Genomic DNA, 17920 nt, shown 5'->3' with positions numbered 1-17920 from the left:
GCGGCGCGCGCTGAGCTGAGGCCCTACCCATACCCGCCGCCATTGGGCCTCAGATGCGTCCGTCAGCCGCTTATACCCAATGGGCAGGGAGCCGGCGCTGGTGGCGGGGAGGTGGCGCCCTGCGCGTGGTCACCGGCGGGCGCGCGGCTCCCCCGCCCGCAGTTGGCCTGGCAACGCGCTGCGCTCGCGGCTCCGCCCCCTGCCGGCGGCGGCAGCGCGGGGCGGGTGGACCCGCGGGCGGCGGGGGGCGCGGGAGAGCGGGCGGAGGGAACCAGGGCGGCCGGAGTGTGTGCGCTGCCCGCGGTCCGGTCACGTCCCCGCGCGGGCGCCGCCGCCCGCATAGTGCGGAACGAAGGTGCCGTGGCCCTGGTTTGCCACCCCGCCAGCCCGCGCTGCCCGCGCCGCCCGGAGCAGCTCGGCGGATGCACGGTGCCGCGGCCCGGAGGTGAGTGAGTGGACCCCGCGGCCCGGGCGTGCAGCTGAGCCTCAGGGGGCCGGGGGCGCGGCCAGCGGGTCTACCCCACCCCCACCCGGGGCCCCGCCCGGGCCTTTGTGCCGGGGATCCGCCCGAGCCGAGGGTGTCGGGCCGGGAGAGAGGGATGCCCGGCTGGGGCGTGGGGCGGCGATGCCCGCGAGGTGTGCAGGGGGTGGCCGCGGGCCTGGCAGGTGCTGGGGAAGGGGCCGAGGCCGAGAAGCCACCGAGAGGTGGAGGCTGCGGGCCCAGGATGGTGGACAGCAGCTGCTGGGGATGCCGCGCGGCGCCCCCGACCCAGCAGTCGCTGCTGTAGAGCAGGGCCCGGCCAGGCGGCTTGCGGGAGCGGCGCTGAGGCAGGGTCTCCCTCTCCCGGGAGCGGAGAGGAGGCGGCCAGGACGGCGGGAGCGTCGACGCGTGGCCTTGGCTGAAACGGAGGAAAGGGCCCCAGAGGCCTGGGCCCGAGGACTGACGGCTCACAGTTTTCGGTCACTGCTCTTGCAGCGAGCAGGTTGCTCCAAGGCATTTAGAGCAAGATGAGTATCGACCCACTGCGATTTTGATATGTTTCTGGCTCAATATTTTTTCCTTAAAAGGCGGTGGGGGTGATCGAGGGGAGGGGTGTGAGAGCCTCAGGGCTGGGGCTCGCGATCATGCCGGAGATCGGGGGGACTCTGCCTTCAGGGCGGTGCTGAGCCTCTTGGTGATGGCAGGAATCCGCCTAGGCCGAGAACTGGGGTTCTTTCTGTCTTACAAGGACGGAAAGGCAGTGCGAGACCAGGGTTCCTTGGAGTCCTTGTGTGAGAATGGAGGGACCTGCCTGGTAGGCGAAGTTGGCTGGGCTTGGGGAGGCAGCCCAGCCCCTGACTGGCTTTTTCTGCCCGAGTGATTTCCCTGCCCTAGGGACCAAGTCCCACTGCCTTGGCTCTGTCTGGAGGTAGCTCCTTGGCCAAATTCGATTAAGCAAATATTTACTGATCTTTTGTTCCCCTGGGGCCTGGAGCTGGGGTGGGAGTGGGCTGGGCCTGCCCTCCAGGGACTGACTCACCACCCCACAGGGAAGCAATGTCTGTTCAGATAAGCCAACCCTGAGTGTGGGTGCAAGGTCTCAGGAGGGACCTCAGAGACATGGGACCTGAGACGTGACCCAGTCTAGGGTCAGACAGGCCCGTAGGCAAAGGGACATTTGAACTGGAGCTTGAAGAACACAGGCACGGTTGGGGAGGGCATTGCAGAGGGGAGAAAATGGACCCAGACGCAGAGATTGAGCTTGGGCAGTTGAGTGTGGCAGGAGCAAAGGGGGTGCTTGGCAAAGCATGGGAGGTGTGGCAGCAAAGGGGGGGGCGAATAGGCGCCAAGAGACCTGGCGGAAGAACCCCATTGCTTGTCAGCTGTGGCTCTTTCAGTGGAGGTTGCAGTCTTCTCATCTGTAAAAGGGAGCAGGTGTGTGACCCAGGAGCTGGGGTGGGCCTGGGAAAGAGCCTGAAAGGCAGGGTGGGGGGTGGGGGGGAGGGCTCCTTGCAGCCTAGGATTGCCCTTCCAGGCACTTTGTCCCTTGAGCCAGGCCAAGGAACTGTGTGACCAATCACCTGTCCCCCTTCTTAGCCAGGGTGGAGGATGATGTTTAGCTGTTGTCCCTTTGGGGTGTGGACATCAGGAAGCAATGACCGTGGAGGCCTGGGATTCTCCATGCAAGGGCTGAGGGCGCAGGAGGGCCTGGCCAGGTTCCTGCTTGGGCGAAGTGGTATGCCTTCAGCCAAGAGACGCTGCGCTTGGTTTCAAACTCCTCTCGTGCCTTCCTCTAACAGACCTTGGTTTTCTGAGACAGGAGGTGAATAAGACGTAGTCCCTCCCCCTCGGAAGACCCAGTCACCTTCTGCCGTGGATCTGCTTGCTTGCTTGCTTGCTCGCTCCCAGGGCTGTTTTGCTCTCCCTCTGAAGAGGCTGTTTGTTACTCATCTGTGTTTCTCGATCCTCCCAGCCCCACCCCCAGACACACACCCACTTTGGCTTTTGGGTGAGGCCCAGGTTGCTGCAGCAGAGCAGGCAGCCCACCTACCCTCTTGGAGGTGCTCCACTCTGTGCCTGTTGCCCGCCCTGTTCCGGGGGCCTGCCATGGACTCAAAATTGGGGACACAGGGAATAAATTCATCCCTCTGTTCCAGCTTCTCAGCTCTTCTGCTTCCTGGAGTCCAGGAGGAAAAGCTCCTTGGTCTGGATCTCAGGAGCTTCTAGGGCGATCACAGGTACTCTGGGTAACCAGGTGGACTTGGTAAGGCTGCCCAGGGCCCCTGCAGAGAGGCTGGTGGCATGGAGCACTGGATAGCAGGGAGGCTGGCCTCAGACTCAGGGTGTGGCCTCCACGTGGTTGTCCTGTGTGTGCGTGCGCTGACAGTGCGCCAGGCCTTCCTCCCCTGGACGTGAGGACGAGCAGCCCTGTAGTGCCCTGTGCTGGCTCGAGGGAGATCTCAACCACTGTGCAGCCGTGGAGCGTTCTCCCCGCGGCTGGCCAGGGTGGGGCTCACAGGAACTCTGAAGGAGGCAGATTAGCACACTGCTCTCCCACAGCCCCCAGGAAGGAAACCTGGGGTGACTGAGTCCCCAGAGGCAGGCCTTCGAGCGCCATGGTTGGCAGGAAGGAGGCCGAAAAGAAATGGACAGGCACTGAGGCAGATGCTGTATCAGCCCCAGGCAGGAGCAGGAAGTGGTGGCCTGACACAGCTTGTGCAGCCTGGGGAGGGGACGGGGCAGGGCCCCAGGTGAGGCACCAGAAGGCCTGGGTCAGGACCTGGCCATGCTGCCCCCGGCCCAGCCCTTTTCTGTCGGAGCCTCCTTGTCCTCATCCCTAAACAGAGCCAAAAGTTCCTACACAGGTCCCCCCAACCCCCCGCCCTCACATCTGGCCCTTGTGAGCTCACAGAGACTGCCTGACGGGTCCAGGAGCACACAGGGAGAGACATCGGCCGGGCACACAGAGCCGGAGAAAACGGCACTTCACACGCTTGGTTCATTCAGTCGTTCCTTTGGCTAATATTGACCAGCACCTGCCGAGTGTAGGAGCTATGGCAGGCACAGGGATACAGCAGGGAACAGAACAGACCAGTGTCCACTCCTGTGGTGATCACAACAGACAGGGGGAGGCTGACACGACAGCTGTGTAACTGAGTGCCAGGGAGGATAGGTGCCTGGGGAGGGAGGAGGAATCTCTGGGGGAGAGACCGTGTTGGCGCCGTGCCATGGCTGAGCCATGGGAGAGCCGAGTGGCTGACGGAGAGGAGCACCGGGAAGGGGATGGCGGGTGTGAGCGCCCCAAGGCTGAACAGTTCTGCTGGAGGCCACACCAGAAGTCCAAGTGGCTGCAGCTCAGTAGAGGGTCATGCTGGGGGTGGGGCACTATGGAGCATGTCAGGTGGAGCCCAGGGCAAGTTTGGAACAGAGAGTCTTGAGCTAATTACACTTTTGAAAGGCCTGTCTGGCCGATGGGCATGGGGGCCAGACCAGAAGGCTTTTTAGGGGAGGTTGCGGCATTGGGGGTGAGGAGGCTGCTGACCCAGTGGGGTAGGAACAGTAGAGGCAGCGAGAGGCAGTCTGCTGGAGAAGAGGGGAGAGCAGAGCTCTGGGTGGTCGAAGTTGGCATTGGCTGAGAAGGAAGATGCGGACTCATCCGTGAGAGGCAGGGAACTAGGAGTTGGGTGAGAGCCCTGGCGGGACGTGGGTGCATGTGGCAGGCATGGGGGGAACGAGTCTGGGGACAGAAACCCAGAGTCTTTGGTATTGAGTGTGTGGGAAGCCAGGGACCAGCTGAGGTCACTTGGGGATGGAGGGTAGGTGGGACCAGGAGGGCTGAGCCAGGCCTCAGGGCCTCCCCCGCCCCAAGCGTGAACTGAGAAGGTTATCCAGAAACGACAGAAGGACTGAGGAGCGAGGGAGGCGGGAGCACAGTCGAGGTGGCCACTCGAGAGGTACGTACTCCCAGGAGGGTGGGTCCCCTGCAGTGGACTCTGTGGTAGACCTGGGGTGCGCGGGGACTACGTGATGGGGCAGGACAAGCTACATAATTTGTAGGGCCCTCGTTCAGCATGATTAAGCGTTTCAAGGCAGTGACAGCAGAGCGTCGCACCAGGCACGAGGCCCTCCATGACGGCCCGTGTCCATGCCTATGAAGCCCGGTTGGTAGTGGCAGCAAGGACCTTGCCGCTGGTCCATCCCCCTCTCCCCTTCATCTGCCTCCCTTGGTCAGGTGGGCTGTGTTTGGCACCTGAGGCCACTGGGGTGAGTCAGAGCCACCCTGCAAGCCTCACCCTGGCCTCCTAAGATGGCTTTACCCTTGACCCCCAGTGGCCTCTGGCAGGAGGCACAGCTCGAGAGCTGAGGGACATAGAGTCCTGTCGTGAGGACCTGGGCAAGCGCAGCGGGCAGCTTCACACAGCAATGGCTTCCTTGAGTTCATCTCTTTTCCGAAGGAGCCTGCTACATCCCAGAGTTTTGAGTTATTTGCTTCTAAATTAAGGCATAACTCTCTTTTAGAGACGTCCCTGGAGAATCCATCAAAAAGTGTTAAGAAGAGAGACTTAAGAATCTCAGTGCGGGGAGGGGCCTCACAAACCCTGCCGGGCCCACGTTCCCCCCAGGAGCCTCCAGCCAGCAATCGCCCGTCTTCCCGAGGGCCTGTCCTACTGACCACCCTGCCCCCACTCTGGGAGGGAAAGCTGGTGGGCAGGGTTCCCTGGGGGGGGGGGGGGGCTGACGCCTTCATCGAGGCCTGCGTCGGTGAGTCAGGGAGGTCACGGGCTGTCATGGAGGAGAGAGGACTGGATGTGTGCGCTTTCCCCAGAGCCCGAATGCAAATCCAGACCGCAGGGAGGCAGGAGAATCGGCTCCGGACTGCAGTGGGCAAGCGCCTCTCGGTGGGGGGCGAGAGGGGACAGAAGCTCCCGTTATCTTCCCAAAGCCAGCTCTGCCAAGACGGGGCCTATTTTTACCTCAGTTTCCTCCTCACAGTTACGAAGACTGGGACTTGGGAGATGGGTGGCTTTCCTGAGTGGGTGACTGACTGGGCTTCAGGGAAGGTGTCCAGAACCCTGAGGGCTTGCTTTCCAGCAGCCCAGGGCGCCCACCTTCCTACAGGTGGCCCGCTCCTCGGGCCTGATGGTCACGGGGATGGGCGGTCCAGGAGGGCTGGCCGGCCCACTCTCAGGGCCTGGCCATGCCTCGGGCTGCCACAAGCCCTCAGTCTTCTCTCCGGAGGGACCAGCCTGACCCTTGAAGCTGCCCTTCTCACCAGCAGTTCTCAGACAGGGCCCACCCACATCCTCCGGTGTCCAGGAGGAGGGTCCCCGGCCTTCTGATTTTGTTTTCATCCTGAGGCCCGTCCGAGCCCTCTGTCTAGAACGGCACCCGTGTCCCTGCCCACACACACCCTGTACTCCTTCCTGCCTCTGTTTCTCCCCTTTGGCACTCATCACAGGGTAATCTACCACCTGTCTTACTCGTCTGTGTCGGTTCTCTCTGCGCCCCCACCACCCCCCGGCCTCCGACCTGAACGGAAGCTCCGGGAGATCAGGACCATCAGGACCATCGTTTGCTGTTCACCACAGGGAATCGGGCCCCAGCACCCAGCCCAGCCTGCAGTGGGGTCTCAGGGAATGGCTTTTGAAGGGGGGGGCGGGTGTACACTGGCAAGTAGACAGGCCTAATGTCACCTGTTGAGCCACTTTCACTCGGAGGGCTGGACTTGCCGGTGGCTGTAGCCCTGACATTACAGAACGGATCCTTCAGCTCAACCCTCTGCTCCTGACACGTTATACCTTTGGGTCCCAAGAGGTATGTCTTTGGGTCTAAGCGTTGGCCAGTGAATGCAAACCACCCTCGTTGGACATCACTGGTTAGGTGTGGTCCGGCCCGACTGTGGTTCACGCCAAAGCCAGAGGCTGCTGGGCTCCCCAGCTTATCACACTGCCACACAGGCCCAGGTCCCCCTACCCGGAATAAGATACCTTGGGCTGGCACCCGCCCCCTCAGCAATGTGGAATGAATAGGCAGGGCCTTGGTCAACCTTAGGGGACCACATAGCCATGACGTGTAGAGGTGTGACCCAGGAAACTATCCTGAGAGGGCAAGGCATGATCCTGGCGGTAGGAAAGGGACATGGTGCCCACAGCGACCATGGGAGGGTGGAATGGCCTTTCCAGACAGCCCCTGTGCCCAAGACCAGCCCAGCGGGGTAGCCCAGTGCAGGGGAAAGGGCACTGGGCAGAGTCGGGAGACCTGGATCCTAGCCGCGGCCCTGCCTGTGACGCTGATGCCGGTGAATCGTCTTCACTCTCTGGACCTCAGTGTCCTCCACTTTAAATTGGGCTGGGTCAAAGGTGCAGGTAGTTTTTATTTCTTGTACTAACTCAGGGTGGCTGCCTAAAGCACACAGTGTTGAGAAGGATTCCGAGGCTGCGTCGTGGCTCGGAAGGAGGAGCAGTCACAGTGGACGAGCGATGCTGCTTGCCCGGGGCTGGCCCGCCCCTCCCGACCCGCCCTCACTCTTGCCTAGCAGCTTCAGCTCATCCTTCTTGCCCCTGAACATGGCCCTTCTTTCTGGACACGAAGCCCAACCCCAGACTAGGGGAGGACTCGCCCTCCCTTTCATGCTTCCCCAGCATCGTCGCGAGCCTTATGGCAACTCGGGCCATCGGTACATGTCTCCTCCCACGGCGGCCTTTCGCTGTGCCCTGAACGAACGCGTGAGCCTCATGCTGAGCTCTGCTCAAGCACAGTGAAGCCCCCCCTGGAACCTGGGGACCAGATGGCCACGGAAACATGCTAAAATGCGTGCTTTGGGCTCTCGGCGTTAGGGGAGTGCGGACGGCACGGGAGGAGGGGTGGGTGACCAGGGGGCTGTGAGCAGGGCGGGGTGGTGGGGAGGTGACCGGTCCTGGGAAGGGGTGAACCTTTCTCTGAGGCCATCCACCTCTGTTCTGAGGCTCTGGCCCATGTGCCTTTCCCTTCCCCTGCCCACCTCTTTGCAGCCAATCCTCTGACCCTAGCTGTCCCGGCCATGTATGGCCTCTGGCCTGTCCAGCCTATCCCCTCTTGCTTCCTTGTGGCCCCATGGAGCGACCACCACCCATCCCTGTCGGCACGTGTGAGTTCAGTAGCCCTGTCCCCGAGCTGGGCTTTGCTCTAATATGGTCGCCCCCTCACCCAGTCTGCTGCCTCCAATATGCTGTGCAAACACATTTCCCGATAAAATGCTGGGAAGAAAAATAGAGTGTTGCCTCCATTATCCAATTTCTGATTAATCAAACTTGCTTTGTCCTCGGCCAAAATCTATTCATTTCCCTTAAACACTGGGCCAGTGCCAAGCATTGATTTCCTCTACGATAACACCACTCACGCAGGCACACACACACATCCCCAGCCCCGCCCCGCCCTGCGGCAGGGAGGGGGGCACCGGAGCACTGACAGGGCCGTCCTGGCGACCCCAACACCACCTGCCTCCTCCAGGAAGCCCCACGGCCGCACTGCACCCACCGTCCTTGCTACAGCTCCTGGAGTTGCCTGGCTGGTCTTGGTCCCTGCGTGGCCTTAGTCTCCAGGGGTGTTAGCCTTCTCTTGCTAGCTATTCTGGGGCCCTCCTGAGGCAGGGCAAGGGATGGAGGGCCAGTGCAGAATGGGCAGGGAGGATGTGCAAGGTGCAGCCACTGTGGCTGCTGAGGACCGGAGCAGAAGGGTGATGCAGCTCCAGGCTCCGGGTGGGCCAGTGTTCCTGGCACAGGAAAGCCGGAGCTGGGCAGGGAGGGTGAGGGCCGGGGCTTGTGAGCGGGCCTTGGGTGAGGGTAGTGGCGTGCTTTCAGTGGCAACAGAAGCCCGGCCCTATTGGGTTTACCAGATGAAGGAACATTCTGGGCTGGGGCTCCGAGGCAGGGCAATATCTGGGTCTGCCCAGGCGAGGCAGAAGGCAGCCACACATCTACTATGTCCATTTGGGGGAAGGCCGAGGGCCTTTCTAGAAGACTTCCCAGAAGTCCCAGCTGCTCTGTCCCTGCACCAAGTTGGCCCCTCCTGCCAGGTACTTCTGGGCCCATGGCACACAGCAGTGACAGAGCAACAGCCCCTGCCCTGTGCAGCTGGCATTTCGTGAGCACGAGGGGGGCGGTCAGCACAAACACGTTATGCAGCACGTCGGAAAGCAACAACACTGGAAGTACAGCATGTTGGGACAGGCAGGGAGGCCCCCGTGGAGCCACTGGGGGGAAGGAAGGAGTGGCTCTCCAGAAAGAGTGTTCCTCCCAGAGGAACAGCCAGTGCAAAGGCCCTGAGTTGAGAGCGGGTGTGGCCTCAGCGGACAGCAAGAGGACCACCGCAGCAGCGGTGGAGAATAGAGGGAGCGGGGGGGGGGGGGGGGGGGGGGGGGGGGGGGCGTCCGAGTCTCCGAACGGAAATGGTAAGCTGTGGGAAGGCTCTGAGCACAAGAGGGGTGCTCTGCCTTATATTTTTATGAGGGTCCCTGGCTGCTGGGGGGAACACACAGTGCAGGAACTGCGATGGAGCAAGGAGGCTTACAGGATCGCTGTGGCAATCCAGATTGGGGGCGGGTGGGGGAGCAGGGTAGGTGGTTAGACTTGGACACAGGGCTCCCTTGGCCTGAGACACTGGGCTCTCTCAGAAAGGAGGTGGGGAGGGGGCAGAGGGCTGGTGTCCTGGGCATGCAGTAGACAATGCCAATGTCCCCAGATGCCCTCTCCTCCTGGCGCACAGCTCCCCCACAGTCACTGCTGTCTGCTCACAAGCTGCACCGCCTCTGACAGAGAACTGCCCTGGGCCCTCAGAGCCCCTCTCCTGGAAATGCCTGGGAGGCCCTGCCCGTCCCTTGAGGTGGGACGTGTGGATTTCATTGATGCTCCAAAGCTCCCACGGGATCAGGCCAAGGGAAAGAGTGGCTGAGACCACACCTTTGCCTGCTTCCCTTCCTGGCCCTGCCCACTACGTCTCTCTCTCCTGGACCTGCTTTCTCAACCAGTCAGGTGCCCAGGAATCTCCAGCTCGGGCTGTCCTTCTAAAGAACCCCATCAGGACAGGGTCAGAGGCTGGGGACGTCCCGTCACAGATGGGAGGACCAATACCAGCCACTGAGAGTGACCTGGAGCAGCGTCCAGTGCAGGGCCCCAGTCTGCCAGCCTCCCAAGGGCCTGTGCTGCCTGACAGCACGCTCGTTCCTGGGCCCTTCCTTCCTCAGGCCTGGGGGTGGGCCAGGCGTAGGCACTTCTCTTTGAACCACACCAGCCTGGAGACTCAGCTTCCCCAGCATGTAGGCCTGTGTGAGTTCAGAAGGCTTGGGGAGCAGGCTGTGGAGAGAGGCAAGGATGAAAAAGGTGCCCGATGGGAGGTGGTGCTCGCCTTCCAGGTCGGAAAGACAAAAAAGGAGCTGCTGGGAGGCAGGAGGGGCTCGGGGAAGGAGCCAGGCACTTGACCGGCCCCCGGAGTCCTCACCAGGCAGGGTATGGCAGGGGTAGCCGCCGTGAGGGGGTGGGATGCCGCGCTCAGGGGTGGCGGGGCAGGAAGCAGCAAGGCAGCAAGGACCCAGCAGGGTTAAATTAGAGTTCCCGCCCAGCCCAGGGGCCCGGCTGACAGCCGCCAGGTGCAGCTTCACTACGGAAACTGGGGAACCTGGTTCCCCCAAGACAGGGCCCCTCCACTTGGACCTCAATGAAGGCTGCACTGCCTCTGTGTAGTGGCACCTCCTTCCCCTGGTATTCGGAACCTTCCTAGTTTTATTTATTTACTCCTGGCCTGACTTCCCCCTGAGTCAGTGTTCCTCAGACGATGCTACCGAAGCTCCCCTGCTCAGCCTTGGTGGCTGTGGGCACGCGGTTGAGGGTGTCCTGAACCACAGGACTCTATGGGCCCACAGGGCAGAGCCTCCCTGGTCATCTTTAACAATACCCCAAGGCCGAACCACCTGTGAGGGCCGGTCTGCAGCTGGGACACTGCACACTAACTCTGGTCCTTCTCCCGTCTACTTCAACTCTGGCTCCCAAATAAGGAGGGGACAGAAAAAGTAGGGCTGCTTTTAAGGGGAGGCCTGCTGTGGGTTTGCTGGTACCAGGCCAGTCAGGCTGGTTGCAGGGCCTGGACAAACCAACCCAGTGGCCAGGGCCCCGGTGGCTATGGAGTGGCTGCAGAGAACCCACAGATGCGGAGTCATGTGTCCCCAGATTCCTTTCCTGCTGATGCACAGTCAGGAGTGACTCGCATATACACATGCTACCATTCTTTCTCCCAACATTTCCAGAATAAATGAAATGCAAAGTTATTTAAAAGCCTTACAGGGACTTCTGGTCAAGATGGAGGCATAGGTAGACATGCCTCGCCTCCTTGTGCAGCCACAAGAGTTACGATGAAACCTGAGAACAACACCCAGAACTGTCAGAAAATTGAATTGTATGGAAGTCCGACAACCAAGGATTTAAAGAAGCTGCATTCATCCAGATGGATAGGAGGGGTGGAGTCACGGAGATGGGCGGAGAGGTGAGGAGACGTGGTATGGTGCAGAGAGGCAGCAGTGGAATGGTGGATTAAATCTTGGGGGACACCTTGGGAGCGAGCCATCCTAGCCTCAGGCCAGACTGTATAGCCCAGGGTTCCAGAGCCTCAAAGTCCCCATAACTTCTGGCTTTAAAAACCAGTGGGGGCTGGGGCAGCAGAAGACATTGCCAGATTTTCAGGAGAGTCCATTTAAAGGACTTGCAGGGACTTAGAACATATGCAAACCCACCCACTCTGGGATTCACCACCAGGGCAACGGCTGGAAGGGTTCCAGTTGCATACAGGAAGTGGGTGAAGTGACTGGAAACAGGGTAAGTGCCAGGCAAACCTCCAGAAGCCAGGCAGCGGCATTGTCCCCTCTCCAAGCCCTCCCCCCACACAGAGCCACAAAGTGATGAAGTGGGTTGTTCCACCCCGGTGATTACCTAAGGCTCCGCCCCATATCCGTAACAGGTGCACTAAGACGGAGTCAAAGCAGCTCTACCTAGTACACAGAAACAAACACAGGAAGGCTGCCAAAGTGAGGAGACAACGAAATACGGCCCAAATGAAAGAACAGAACAAAACCCCAGAAAAAGAACTAAATGAAATGTGGATAGCCAACCTATCAGATGCAGAGTTCAAAACACTGGTGATCGGGATGCTCAGAGAACTCACTGAGTACGGCAACGGCATAAAGGAAGAAATGAAGGTCACACTAAGTGAAATAAAAATCCACAGGGAACCAACAGAGAAGGGAAGGAAGCCGGGACTCAGATCCACAATTTGGAACAGAAGGAAGAAATAAGCATTCAACCAGAACAGCAAGAAGAAATAAGAATTAAAAAAAAACAAAGATAGTATAAGATGCCTCTGGGACATCTCCAAATGTGCCAACATCTGAATCATAGGGATGCCAGAAGGAGAAGAGGAAGAGCAAGAAATTGAAAACTTGTTTGAAAAAATAACTTGTTTGAAAGAAAACTTCCCTAAATTAGTGAAGGACATAGGCAAGTCCAGGAAGCACAGAGTCCCAAACAAGATGGACCCAAAGAGGGCCACACCAAGACACATCATAATTAAAATGCCAAAGGTTAAAAAGAGAATCTTAGAAGCAGCAAGAGAAAAGCAGAGAGTTACCTACAAAGGAGTGCCCATAAGACTGTCAGCTGTTTTCTCAAAAGAGACCTTGCAGGCAAGAAGGGGCTGGCAAGACGTATTCAAAGTCATGGAAGGCAAGGACCTACAGCCAAAGATGACTCTACCCAGCAAAGCTATCATTTAGAATGGAAGGGCAGATAAAGTGCTTCCCAGACAAGGTCAAGTTAAAGCAGTTCATCATCACCAAGCCCTTATTATATGAAATGTTAAAGGGATTTACTTAAGAAAAAGATAAAAACTATGAACGTTAAAATGACAACAAATTCACAATTGTCAACAACTAAATTTAAAAACAAACTAAGCAAACATCCAGAACAGGAACAGAATTGTAGGTGCGGAGATCATTTGGAGGGTTATCAGCTGGGAGGGGAAGGGGGAGAACAGGGGATAGGGTGCAGGGAGTAAGAAGCATAATTGGTAGGTACAAAATAGATGGGGATGTTAAGAATAGTATAGGAAGTGGAGACAAAGAACTTCCATGCATGACCCATGGACATGAACTAAGCGGGGGGGAATTGCTGGAGGGAAGGGGGATACTGGGGGTGGGGGGAAGGAAATTGGGACAACTGTAATAGCACAATCAATAAAATATACTTTTTTAAAAAGCCTTACAGAAATCTTGGTGCTCAGAAACCCTTTTACCCCACCCGCAGTGCTCGCGGGGGGAATGGACTCTCCCCGTTCTCACGGTGGGGCGTGCTGGCCATGACCGCTGCAGGCTGCGTGTGCCGGACAACAGGCACCTGTGCCGCACACTTTGGTGCCCACCCCTTTGTGGTCAGTGGCGTCTGTCCAGACCTGTGTGTGTGAGTTGCACTTGTCATTGTGATTGTGTCCTCGACGATCCTATAAACTGATGACACATGCATGCAGCAAGGGCTTCCCTGGAAATCCAGAAGATGCCCTGAACCACCTCGGCGAAAGCGGAGGTTAGGTTAGGTGGGCAAGGCAACTGTAAGGCTGGGGATAGGGGGTTGCGACAGCTAGGATTCGGGTCCGGTTACTTTGCCACCTCACACCTGTGGGGGATGGCAACTGGCCGGCGCACCTGGTGGGCTGTGGTTTAAACAGAGCAGGGACAGCCTGCCCCCAAAATTGGCAAATGTATGATGTTTACCTGTTTTAGGTTAAAATATCACGTTTATAGTACGTATTCCATCATTTCTCACGACGCTGCTGTGACTTTTCAATATGCCAACCAGCCAGCAGCCCCAACTCTGATGCTAACTTTCCGTCATTAATGAATCTTAGACATGAACCTGTAATCACAGTGGCATCTGCAGGGTTTTGACTTTTTTTTTTTACCATCAGAACAGGGAGGGGTGGGTCCCTCTCTCTGGAACGGCTGTAAGGCGTGCTCTACCACAGACAGGGGCGGAGGAGAGGATGCTCACCCAGACAGGCCAGCCTGGAACCCCCTTCCTCAGGACAGCCCGAGAGGCCCCTTGCAGGGAGCGTGCGAGTGCGGGGTTTCCTGGCGTGAAGACCCCTGGGGGCAGGCTTGAGGACCGGGACAAGCTGGTTTCCTGAGTGGGAGCTCACTGGGCTCACAGCCCGAGGTGCCCCGGGAGATGCACAGTCCATGCTGCTCCGCTGTCCCCAAGGATCCCGTGTCACTTCCAGTGGGATGTGGGGTGGTCAGGATAGTGCTTCCAGCGGGGCGGGAGCTGGCTGGGAGGGGGGCACAGGGAGGGCTGCCAGGGAAGGTGGGGGGGGGAGAGGAGGAGTGGGCAGGAGGAAGGCTCAAGAGGACCCTTGCCACTTGGAATGAGAAGGTGGGAGGAGGAACCGTACGCTGCGGGCGGGGTGACAAAGGCACAAAGTGCCACACACTTTGGAGTCCTCGGGGAGCTTGCCTGCCACTCGGGGAGGAGGGTGAGATGTACTAGGACATTTGGGGGGAGGGACAGGCACAGGCAGACGGGTTGCAGGGCCCCAGGGGTGGCAGGGGAGTGGTCCGTGAGTGGGCAGAGGCCACCTGAGGGGCCTGGGGAGGACCACAGTAAACCTCAGCCACAGGCCCGGCAAGGGCATGTGCGGTAGCCCTCCAGAGGAGCGCTCGGGAAGCCTGGGAGCTGTGCACCGGTGCTTTTGGTGTTCGTCCCTCTGTTCTGCACGCCTTTTAAGGAGACCAGCTTAGAGGGAAGTGGATGGAGCTGGCAGCCGGGGAGGGAGAGTGGAGGCTAAGGTGGGCCTCAGACAGGAGGCCAGACCAGCTAAGGGCATGGCGAGGGTGGTCAGGGCGAGGCACCTGCAGGGAGGCTGGTAGCCCAGAGCCCAGCATGGGCTGGTCTGTGGGCATCCCTGCTGGACTTTCCCAAGGTGAAGTCCAGTCCCACTGCCTAGCCAGAGGCGCACGGCCCTCTGCTCAGGGTAACACAGGTCTGGGTGGCAAGCCTAAATGAGTCCCCAGGGCTCCAAGGGGGGCTGCCTGGTGCCATAGCAACCAGCCTCAAAGGTAGGCCGGGCAGGGCACGGTGGGCATGGGTGGGGGGCGGGGTGGGGTGTGGAAGATGCAGTCAGGGAGGCAGGGACCCAGGTTCTGTGGGGTTCACAGGAAGACAGGAGTGGGGCTCCAGAGGCCAGCGTTCCCCAGAGGGCACTCCTGGGAGGGCGGCCGGGCCCTGTCCCCCTCTAGTGTTTCTGCCATTAGGCAAGAAGGAGCTTTTATCTCCTTGGGGAGATGTCTTTTTAATCCAAAAATAAGGTGTCATATCGAAAACCATCAGTGTTGAGATGGCCGAGGCGGACTCTGCCACACGTGAGGCTGGCCAGGCGCACGGGCTGTACGGTGTGAGGAGGACGCGTTGCGTTCAGCCCCACTCCCTGGCCTCGCTTCACTGGCCATCCAGAGAACCGCGTGCCCAGCGTCTGCCCCGGGGCGGCTAACAGATGCACTCTGGGTCCTGTGCATGGGTTGATGCACCCTCTCACCAGCGGCACTTCTATGGGAGAAACGGAGCCTTGGGAGGGACAGTTTCTGCCTTCCGGCCTCTAGGAGGTCCCTACCAGAGCAGCCGTCCCTGAGCCGCTCCCCAGGGGGCCATGGCAGGGATACTGCTGGGTGGACCTGCTCTGAGCCAGGCCCAGGCCAGCCCTTGGGGCAGCGTCTCCCTCAGAGGTCCCTGCAGCACCTGCCTCCTGTCCTGCCCTGTCCTGGCCCCCTCCCCACCCCTGGGTGACTGGCAGCTTCTTGTCATTGTGTCTCCTCCAGTGTCACTTCCCCAGACTCCACACATCTCCACTCCTCTTCTCCAGACCCAGCTCTTTATCACAAACGGCCTCACTGACTCCCCAGCCACAGGACAAGCTCCTGGGTGCACAGACTCAGCTCGTCCTACCCCCTGTCCCCCGGGCCCAGAGCAGAGCCTGCCTACTGGGCCTGGTTCCCAGAGGGCAGGGTGAGGAGCGGGCAGGGCCCCGTGGTGGACTGATGAACTGCCCACAGATCTGAGCGTGGAGGGCCTTGCTCTGGGGCAGGTGCCTGCTGCACCTCTAGCTGGGCGATTGGTGCTGGGAGGTGTAGCAGAGGTGGTGCCCTGATGAACAGGCCAGTGGAGCTGAGCAGGAGGGGCCATAGGAGGTCGGGGAGGGGGCACTTCCCTGAGGTAAAGGATGGCCTCTTGCCTGAGTGAGGACAAGGGGTGTAGCGCTGACACCGCAGCCCAAAGGCCCTCATCCCAGCCTCACTGCCTCTGCCCCAAGGGTCCCAGCAGAGAGGGCCTTGGGAGCCAGGTTCCCTGTGTACCCCTTTGCACCCCCAGGGGCTGGGCAGCACCAGGAGGCAAGTAATGCTCTTTCATTTCTCTCTCCATCCTTGCCTTGGGGGAGAAAATCCCAGTTTGGTGCCCCTGGAGCTCTGACCCCCTCTGCACGGGCCAGTCCCAGTTGTTGCCCAGACAGACGGCAGCCTGGGCGGGGTGTGGGGGGCGCATCTGCGGACCGTGGTGCCTGGTTAGCAGCCAGTGTTTCCTTTGCACTAGCTGAGATTTTAGGGTCACTCCTGTCTGTGTTGAGTGGCTCTGGCTTTCCATTTAAAGTGGGAATGTGAAGTCATGTTTAAAGTACATCTCTAAGTGAAAAACGTAAGTCAATGTAAAGGAAGAAGTCGAGTAAATAACAGCAGGGAACCAGGTTATGCCATGGTCATCGGCGCTGAGAGTACTAGGGGACCAAGGGTCTGGTGGGGGCTGAACCTCACAGGCCCCAGCCAGGCAGGCCTGAGGGGTCACCCTCTTTCTCAAACCTTAGCTCTTATACCAGTGAGGTCATGCCCAGGTCCCAGGCGCACCGTGATGCTGGCGCGAGATGGCACGTGAGAGGACAGTCGCGCGCATAGCTGCGGGCCAGCCCATGCCAGGTGAAGAGGCAGGCCCTGGCCATGGCTGTGACAGCCCCCTCCTCCCTCCTGGTGGCCCCAGCGGCCAGAGCAGGTATGATGGACATGGGAAGTGCAGCCAGCCCTCTCCCTGTCCCCACCACGCCCAGCTTTCCTGGGACAGACTCTTTCCAAGGCCCGACCTGCAGCTGCCCCAGTGGTCCTACAACGTGGGGATGCGGCTTCACAAGGAGCCTGGCAGGGCCCCAGACTGAGACCAGACCATCACGTGCCACGTGTGGATGGGACCAGTAACATGCTGCCGGCTGGCCGGGGACGGCAGCGGCTGAGCGCAGGCGGCACGTGCCATCGTGGGCCGTGGCTAGTGCTCAGGCTGGGAAGGGAAGTTAGTCAGAACCCGTGGAAGACCCAGGCCGGGCAAAGGATTCAGCTCATCAGAGACCGCAGAGGGGCCGCTGCCACCACGCAGGCCTCTGCAGGGTCCAGACCAGGCTCTGGGACACCTAATGAGGGATGTGCAGAGGGACCCTGGCGCGGCGCTCAGACAGAAAAGGGCATGAACGCTGGATTCCAGGATACCAGGGGTGCGGGGGCATTGGGAACATTTCCTCATCCAGAGGGGAAGCAAACCGATAACCAGTGACGGCTGCAGGCAGAGGCTTTTCCCAGACCTTTGGTTCCTAAAACAGAGCCATGGGGGTGGAGGCGGGGCTGATACAGGGGCCGCTTTCCCGTTCCTGTTCCGGGAGGCAGGGACAGGGGCCCACTCTTCAGAAGAACAAGATGGCGACACCCTGAGCGGTTTTGGGCCTGGGGGCTGGGGGAGCGCCTTCTGACCTGCAAACCAGCGTGGCCCCAAAGCCAGCAGCAGAGGCAGGTGGACCCCAACATGTCAGGGGACCTCAACACGCATCTGCCCCTGGCAGTTCCTGCAAACCCTAACACATGGGCCTGCTGGGACTCGGGGCAGCGATGTCACTGCTCTGCCTGAGGAAGGCCTGAGGTCACATACGCCCCTGCCAGGCCCCTCTCCTCCCACTTCAGGCCACTACTGAGTGACTGCTGGGTGCCAGGGTGGAGCTGGCAGGTGGGAGGGCTGCTGTTGCCAGGGCAAAAGGTGTCCGAGCAGGTAGGGGTGAGTAGTGCTGAGTCACAGCCCTGCCCGGGCAGGCTGCAGCTCTGCCTCCGAAGGGGGGACAGCCAGCGACTCCGGGGCGGTGGGAAGGCCCAGGCCTCAGACACTGCCCATCCTGCCATGGGCCGGGCGCTTCTCTGCAGCAAGGGCACCAGGCTGGCCGAGTGCATAGTATCCGAGGAGGACTGGGCATGTGGTCTCAATTTGTCTCACTTGCCGTGACCTTGGTTGCCCTCTGCCTCTGTGGTCCTACCCCTGTCCCCCTCACGTTCGGCCATCTGAGTGGCCTCTGCTT

The 17920-nt window shown here is 59.9% G+C and overlaps 2 protein-coding genes across 4 annotated transcripts in view; one reads left to right on the top strand and one right to left on the bottom strand.

Annotated features, from left to right (window-relative positions):
- RSPH14 (radial spoke head 14 homolog) overlaps positions 1-17920 on the bottom strand; it is a 77125-nt gene that overhangs the window by 9355 nt on the left and 49850 nt on the right. The window lies entirely within an intron of this gene.
- The window catches only part of GNAZ (G protein subunit alpha z), a 55982-nt gene continuing 38233 nt past the window's right edge, over positions 172-17920 (top strand). For 2 of the 3 annotated variants that reach the window (XM_053927942.2, XM_053927943.2), the window contains exon 1: positions 175-445. The gene's annotated coding sequence lies outside the window, so the exon portion shown is untranslated. Of the gene's footprint in view, positions 446-17920 lie in introns of all 3 variants that reach the window. The other variant, XM_053927944.2, reaches the window with a different exon arrangement.

Source organism: Desmodus rotundus, chromosome 7 (assembly GCF_022682495.2).
Source record: "Desmodus rotundus isolate HL8 chromosome 7, HLdesRot8A.1, whole genome shotgun sequence".
Taxonomy (NCBI): domain Eukaryota; kingdom Metazoa; phylum Chordata; class Mammalia; order Chiroptera; family Phyllostomidae; genus Desmodus; species Desmodus rotundus.
The sequence above is the reverse complement of the archived record's forward strand: the minus strand, read 5'-3'. Positions and strand labels throughout refer to the sequence as shown.